This window comes from Apostichopus japonicus, chromosome 6, assembly GCF_037975245.1.
Source record: "Apostichopus japonicus isolate 1M-3 chromosome 6, ASM3797524v1, whole genome shotgun sequence".
NCBI classification, from domain to species: Eukaryota; Metazoa; Echinodermata; class Holothuroidea; order Aspidochirotida; family Stichopodidae; genus Apostichopus; species Apostichopus japonicus.
In genome coordinates, this window is record NC_092566.1 from 15,237,501 (window position 1) to 15,245,000 (window position 7,500).

At 41.0% G+C, this 7,500-nt stretch overlaps 1 long non-coding RNA gene across 1 annotated transcript in view; it reads right to left on the bottom strand.

Annotated features, from left to right (window-relative positions):
* Positions 1-5,149: 5,149 nt before the first annotated feature.
* Positions 5,150-7,500, bottom strand: part of LOC139969081 (uncharacterized) — a 3,014-nt gene continuing 663 nt past the window's right edge. The window contains exons 1-2 of the long non-coding RNA XR_011793646.1: positions 7,473-7,500; positions 5,150-5,681 (exon numbers count right to left, since the gene is read on the bottom strand). The exon at positions 7,473-7,500 is cut by the window's right edge and continues 663 nt beyond it. This is a non-coding gene — a long non-coding RNA (uncharacterized lncRNA). The remainder of the gene's footprint in view (positions 5,682-7,472) is intronic.

Here is a 7,500-nt window from a genome sequence, read left to right on the forward strand (position 1 = left end):
GGCTGTTTCTTGTGACATCTCGTGCAAGACTTCGCCACCAAAGATGTTCCAAAACTCCATATTTCTGCTCTAACCGATGTCAACATTTCTAATTGCTCGGTAACAATTTTTTATCATCCTGTTTGTACAGTGTTTGATTTTCTGATTACAATTTTGGTGGAGTCATGATTGACCTTATTCTTAAATGGCTATGCTAAAAGTCACACTGATACGTCATAAGGATAATACCCATTGGTTATTCATTTGCCTCTGTTACCGTCGGTGTAACGGTAGGTTAAGTGGTTTTGAACATTGGAAAAAATTACATACGACCTGGGAAGAATATGACCAATACTGCGGGTGTACACTCCCCCCCCCCCCCCTCCCCTCCCTTTCGACCTCACACAAAGTATTTTATAAACACAATCATAATTTGTGGTCTAAATATACCTCAAAATGCACCATTTGAAGTCTAAACTTTTATTTTTCTACCCTTCCTTAAAGGTTCCATGCCCCAACGTGCATCAGTCGGAGGGGCATGGGGGGGGGGTAGATGATAATTTGGACACCACCTTTGAAGTACTGTGCACGTCACTTCGATACACCCTCCACACCGCCCATTTCCCTCCCTCCCTCTTTACATTTACACACGGAACAGCCAATGCGTGGAAAGGAATGTTAAAATAAAATCCATTCAACAATAAAAAATATATATAAGCATAAGGTTGCATTGTTACAAACTAAGACTTCATTGTCGTGTCCGTTTCACTAGTTCGACTATCTGCTAGACTGGAATTCGTCTTTTTTTTTGCGTCGCCTGGGACAGTGACGTGCACAGGATTTCAAAGGTTGGGGTTGGGGGGAGGGTGGGTGATTACAGATTTCCCCGACTGAGTAAGGTAGGGGGATTGACCTTAATGAACGAGGATTTATAGGATACTAAATCCAACTAAATCACGTGACATCGTGTTTTTTTCGCTAAGAAATGAAGCCAGTCATTTTGACGCAAACAAACCTTTTCTCTGTCGATGTTAAAGTTGATCAGTATTGACCTCAAATATGCTAGTAAGTCATATAATCAAGGCCACTCATGCTTTAACTTCAAAAGGCATTTCGCTGCCAATCTTCAAATTTTTTATTTCTTGCCTCATTGAGACCATTTGTTGTCTCATTTAACACTTATATTACGTCTGGAAAAAAAAAACGTGGAGATTAAAACCGACATTTATATTACAGATGTAAAAACTTTAAGATTTTGTTAATTTTTAGTAGTTTAGCACAAAATACTGATAAGGTTTAGTAAATTAGTTTACTGAATTTTCCTCTGTTAGTTATTAGACTCTTGGACCAAATATGAAGATGGTTTGGCCAAACTGTGATGTGCACTTTGAACAAAGGTCTATGAATTACGTTATACTTTCCTTCAATACTGATCAACTTCAACCTTGACAGAGAAAAAGTTTGTTTGCGCCAGAACGACTGGCTTCATATCTTAGCGAAAAACACACGATGTCACGTGAACTCTTGTACTCCCAAATTAATGAATGATACAAAGGTCTCTCTTTCTCTTAACTTTGGTTTGAGTTTTTTCAACTCGTTTCGTATTTCGTAACCACTATCACAATACAAGATATTTATTACCCTCCTTCCTGACAGATGTACTGTATCCTTGTTATTGACCCCCCCACCCCTCTCCGTCCCGTGTCATCACTGTAACTCGAATATATTCATTATCCTCTTGTGCAAACGTGTCGCTACTCTCGCAATGGGACTAACAAAATGTTTGGACTTGTTTAGAAGTCGTTTCTTGGAACAAATCATTCATCCACACAGTTTTTAAAATATTTCAGTAACGGGAATAAGGAAGTCTGACCATGCACATTTTACCACTTTATTAGCGCGAAAGCAAATCAAAGAGTTTCTCAGCTGTAACTTCAAAATCGAGTAAGTGGGGGGGGGGGGGGGGGAGCGCTTGTACATGTGTTTGAAGATTAGATACTGGTTTCTGGTCATTTACATTACATATATTTTTTCCGGTGGGAAGTTTGATTGTTGATATATATATATATATATATTGTGATGCCGTTGGTCATTATATATGTCGCCCTCTATTTGTCGTAGGCTACATTACGTAATAATTACAGGTCACGTGATGTCTGCTCACCAGCTCAGCTGAAGCAGACCTCAAGACTTGTGACCAGTCTTCGCTCCCGATCTGAATCGCCGTTGGTTCGGTAGTAGCCCTGGCTCCGACCATTGTGGTCGTACTTGTATCTGTCTTGTATTCGTCTTTTCTTTTGTACGTATCGTTATAGGACTCTACTTCGGTATTGAGACCTCGTTTGTGACCATTATCGTTAAGTGCATGTTTTCTACCTATTATTGAGGGCTTCGTGCCGATGTATTGTTTGTACCGTGGCTGGTTATAGTAATAGATTGCGAAATCTACACAGCGCTTGTTCTTTACTCGTTTATCTATGTGTTATATCTTTGCATGTAATAGCGAGATTTAATGCTCGTCGTTACTAACATACAACCATCCAAGCCGCATTTGTTTCCATACCACCACCAGTCCTCAGCAGGGAATATTTGGACGCACCAGAATCTTAGACTGAGTTAGCGTTGCAATATATAAATCTACAATATAATAATATATGTTTTAAGGAACAGAGATGTATCTAAGAAATCAGACCGTGGATTAAGTATCATATAAATCCTCGTTCATTAAAGTCAGTCCCCTACCTAACTCAGTCGGGGAAATCTGTAATCACCCACCCTCCCTGCAACCGCAACCTTTGAAATCCTGTGCAAGTCACTGTCCCCGGTGATGCAAAACAGACGAGTTCCAGTCTAGCAGATAGTCGAATTAGTGAAACGGACACGACAATGAATTTTTAGTTTGTAACAATGCAACCTTATGCATATATATATTTCTATTGTTGAATGGATTTTATTTTACCATTCCTTTCCACGCATTGACTGTCCCGTGAGTAAATACAAAGAGGGAGAGAGGGCTAGGTGGAGGTGTGGAGGGGGTGGGTGGTGTGGGGTGGGGGTGCATCGAAGTGGCGTGCACAGTACTTCAAAGATGGTGACCAAATTACAATATCATCTCCCACCCCCCACCACCTTACGACTGATTTACGTTGGGGCATGGAACCTCAGGGAAGGGTAAAAAAGTTTAGACGTCATATGGTGCATTTTGAGGTATATTAAGACCACAAATTATGATTGTGCTTATAAAATACTTTGTGTGAGGTCGAAAGGGACGGGAGGGGTGTACACCCGTAGTATTGGTCTTATTTTTCCCAGGGTTGTTCATTTCTATTGATTTCGTCCCCCAAAGGGAGCAATAAATGTTGGGCTGTTTCTTGCGACATCTCGTGCAAGACTTCGCCACCACAGATGTTCCAAAACTCCATATCTCTGCTCTGACCGATGTCAAAATTTCTAATTGCTCGGTAACAATTTTCTCATACTGTTTGTACAGTGTTTGATTTTCTGATTACAATTTTGGTGGAGTCATGATTGACCTTATTCTTAAATGGCTATGCTAAAAGTCACACTGATACGTCATAAGGGTACTACCCATTGGTTATTCATTTGCCTCTGTTACCGTCGGGGTAACGGTAGGTTAAGTGGTTTTGAACATTGGAAAAAATTACATACGACCTGGGAAGAATATGACCAATACTGCGGGTGTACACTCCCCCCCCCCCACCCCTCCCCTCCTTGTCGACCTCACACAAAGTATTTTATAAACACAATCATAATTTGTGGTCTTAATATAGCTCTTAATGCACCATTTGAAGTCTAAACTTTTAGTTTTCTACCCTTCTTTTAAAGGTTCCATGCCCCAACGTGCATCAGTCGGAGGGGCGGGGGGGGGGGGGGGCGGAGATGATAATTTGGACACCACCTTTGAAGTACTGTGCACGTCACTTCGATACACCCCACCCCCTCCACACCGCCCCATTGCCCTCCCTCCCTCTCTGTATTTACACACGTGGAAAGGAATGTTAAAATAAAATCCATTCAACAATAAAAACATATATATGCATAATGTTGCATTGTTACAAACTAAGACTTCATTGTCATGTCCGTTTCACTAGTTCGACTATCTGCTAGACTGGAATTCGTCTTTTTTTTTGGGTCGCCTGGGACAGTGACGTGCACAGGATTTCAAAGGTTGGGGTTGCGGGGAGGGTGGGTGATTACAGATTTCCCCGACTGAGTAAGGTAGGGGGATTGACCTTAATGAACGAGGATTTATAGGATACTAAATCCAACTAAATCACGTGACATCGTGTTTTTTTCGCTAAGAAATGAAGCCAGTCATTTTGACGCAAACAAACCTTTTCTCTGTCGATGTTAAAGTTGATCAGTATTGACCTCAAATATGCTAGTAAGTCATATAATCAAGGCCACTCATGCTATAACTTCAAAAGGCATTTCGCTGCCAATCTTCAAAGTTTTTTTTATTTCTTGCCTCACTGACACCATTTGTTGTCTCATTTAACACTCATATTACGTGTGGACAAACAACTTGGAGATTAAAACCGCCATTTGTATTACAAATGTATAAACTTTAAGATTTTTTTATATTTAGTAGTTTAGGGTCAAATACTGATAAGGTTTAGTGAATTAGTTTATTGAAGTTTCCTCTGTCAATTATAACAGCAATGGGCGGTGTGGATGTGGGGGGGTGCATCGAAGTGACGTTCACAGTACTTCGAAGGTGTTGGCCAAATTTTAATATCACCCCGCCCCCCGCCCCCGCCCCGCCCCCCGCCCCCGCCCCCTCCCCCTCCGACTGATTTACGTTGGGGCATGGAACATTTAGTGAAGGGTAACAAAATATAAATTTAGACTTCAAATGGTGCATTTTGAGCTATATTAAGACCACAAATTATGATTGTGCTTATAAAATACTTTGTGTGAGGTCGTAAGGGAGGGGAGGGGGGGTGTACACCCGTAGTATTGGTCTTATTCTTCCCAGGTCGTACGGCCCTATGAACCCCCCCCCCCCGTTGCGCAAGCCCCTGGGGTGGCGATGCCGTCAAGAACAAAAGAACAGTGAGTAATTCTAAGACTCAGAAAATATGCCTTTAAGACTGCATATTTTATATGGAAGCAAAACAAAACAATAAGAAACAACAATTCTTCGAAATAGGACACATAAAGTATTTCATGTTGAATTTGATATATTCATTGGACAAAACAAGAGATTGTACCTCTATTTTATAATGTATCATATCAAATCAATCCAGCACTATACTAACTATTAAGACACAAGGAAAAAATAAACTAACTACAGTGAGTACAGCGCACGTTTTGTATTGTCTGTAGCTCAGTGGTACGACCCGCAGTCTCGAAATCAATTACATTTCTCCTTTTCCTTGTGATGATTTATTTACCAAGGGCATAACCTAAGGCAGCTTTGGCTGCATAGTTCGCCAGAGAGTGCCACCAGCTTTTCTCTTCTGGGGTTAGTTCGTCAAATGCCTCTGGATTCAACGCAGCCATTTTCTCCTCTAAGTCATCAAGCAAAGCATCTTTGTCCTACCCATCGTCTCCAGCGAAGTCCCTCTTTCCTGGCTCATTTGCTGCTGGCTTACCATGCCGGAAACGATGAAACAGATTCTTCAAAAATCCTCGGCGAACGAGAGCATCGTCGAAAGTTTCGTCCTACACCGGGGCAGCTGTAATAATAAATATCGTATAATATGTGGTTTCATCGAATTATTTTTAATTCAGCGCGCCAATGAGAAAATAGTTTGCTGGAAAATGTAAAGCACAGATATGTTTATGTCGGTATCTTGAGTATTAATGTGGCGGCTTGTAAATAAACCCCCCAAAATAGTACAAGGCTCAATAACGTCATGTGCGGGTTGTGATTGTCTGTGTGGTGTGTGGGGGAGGGGGAGGGGTTGGTGTCGACGAGGGGGCTCCAGGAGGTGATGATGAGGGATAGAAGGGGACATGCAAGGCTAGGTGGAATAGGGTGGGGAACAATGGAAGATCGAGAGAAACAGTGAAGGCAAAGGGGCGAGGTTGGATGAAAGTGGGAGGGGTGGGACATCGACAAAGAGGGGAGAAGCAAAGGAAAGAGAGACGAGAGGTGAAAAGAGGGAGAGGTGAAGAGAGAGAGTACACTTTAGCGTTTAATAAAAACCATTATCAGGGATGTGCCCAGGACTTCCTGAGTGCCGGGTATACTGATCGCCGTCCTGGGGGAGGGGTCTAAGGGGGAGGGTGTGACCCCCTCCCCTTTGAGAAATTTTTCGATTTTTGAAGGTGCTTAGATGCCAAATGCGGCACTTGTGTAGCTTCTTTAGCACATACACAAGTACTACAGTTTTGCTAACAATTTACATTTTTAAATTTTTTTTGAGTGAAATATATTACGTACCTGGTAAAAGTTATGATATAGTTTGTTTCAAAGAGATTTTACAAGGGACCGATTGAGATCCGTAAGTAATGTTTCTCGTATAGGTAACTGATGCGTTATTAGTCTGTATGACTTTGGCATATAGGTTAGGCCCAATTTATGTTGAATATATTGTTAGGAATGTCGTGATTTTAGATGAAAATAGTGCTGGGCGGGATCAACGATTTTTTTAAGACAGTGCTGGGCGGTAATTTTTAGTGCTGGGCGGGGCCGCCCAGTGCCGCCCAGCGTAGGCACACCCCTACATTATGTTTGCTAGTTGGCTATGCACTATACTAGGAGTGTTCTCTTCCTCTAGAAAGGGGAAACTAGCACAATCAAGGATGCCCATTCCAACTAACATACATAATAATAATAATAATAATACACAGTTCTTATAAAGCGCAAATACACACTTAAGTCTCAATGCGCTGAGTATTATTCATATATACATACGTCCACACACACACACTAACATATATGGTAATACTTGCTAAGGAGAAACAGTTTATAACATGAATCCATATACACGGATATGTGCAAAACCGTATTTTCCTATACCACAATACCCAAATATTGCGGTAAATGATAATTACGAGTTTACGATACTCAATCACCAGTTAGTTAAAAGCAATGGTTGGGTAAATGTTAACCTCATCTCGAAATGGGTGAAGTTGTAAGAGAAATATCAAACGGGTTTGCCAGATAGTACAGGCATAGTGGAAACTTGTGAAAACAGTTATCTTCTTTACTGACTTTAATACATTTTTCGATATTTTCCAATACTAAAATCAATTAGAATGCAGTTCATCATCTCGAGAAAGGGACGTTTCAAGTTATGCAGTATTATTTAAGAGGATATTTATCTTTGTAATTTTTTCCAATGTTCAAAACCACTTAACCTAACGTTAATACCCCTTAACAACAGAGTTCTTCGGGGAACGTGGTGATTCTTTCTCAAATGATGTATGAGGACTTGGTATTCCTTTGTTAAAGTCTTCAATCAGAATATAAAACAGGTGCGTGGACACACACAGAGCCCAACACACATATAAAGACTTACCAACGATTGCTACAGTGCAAAAGACGAG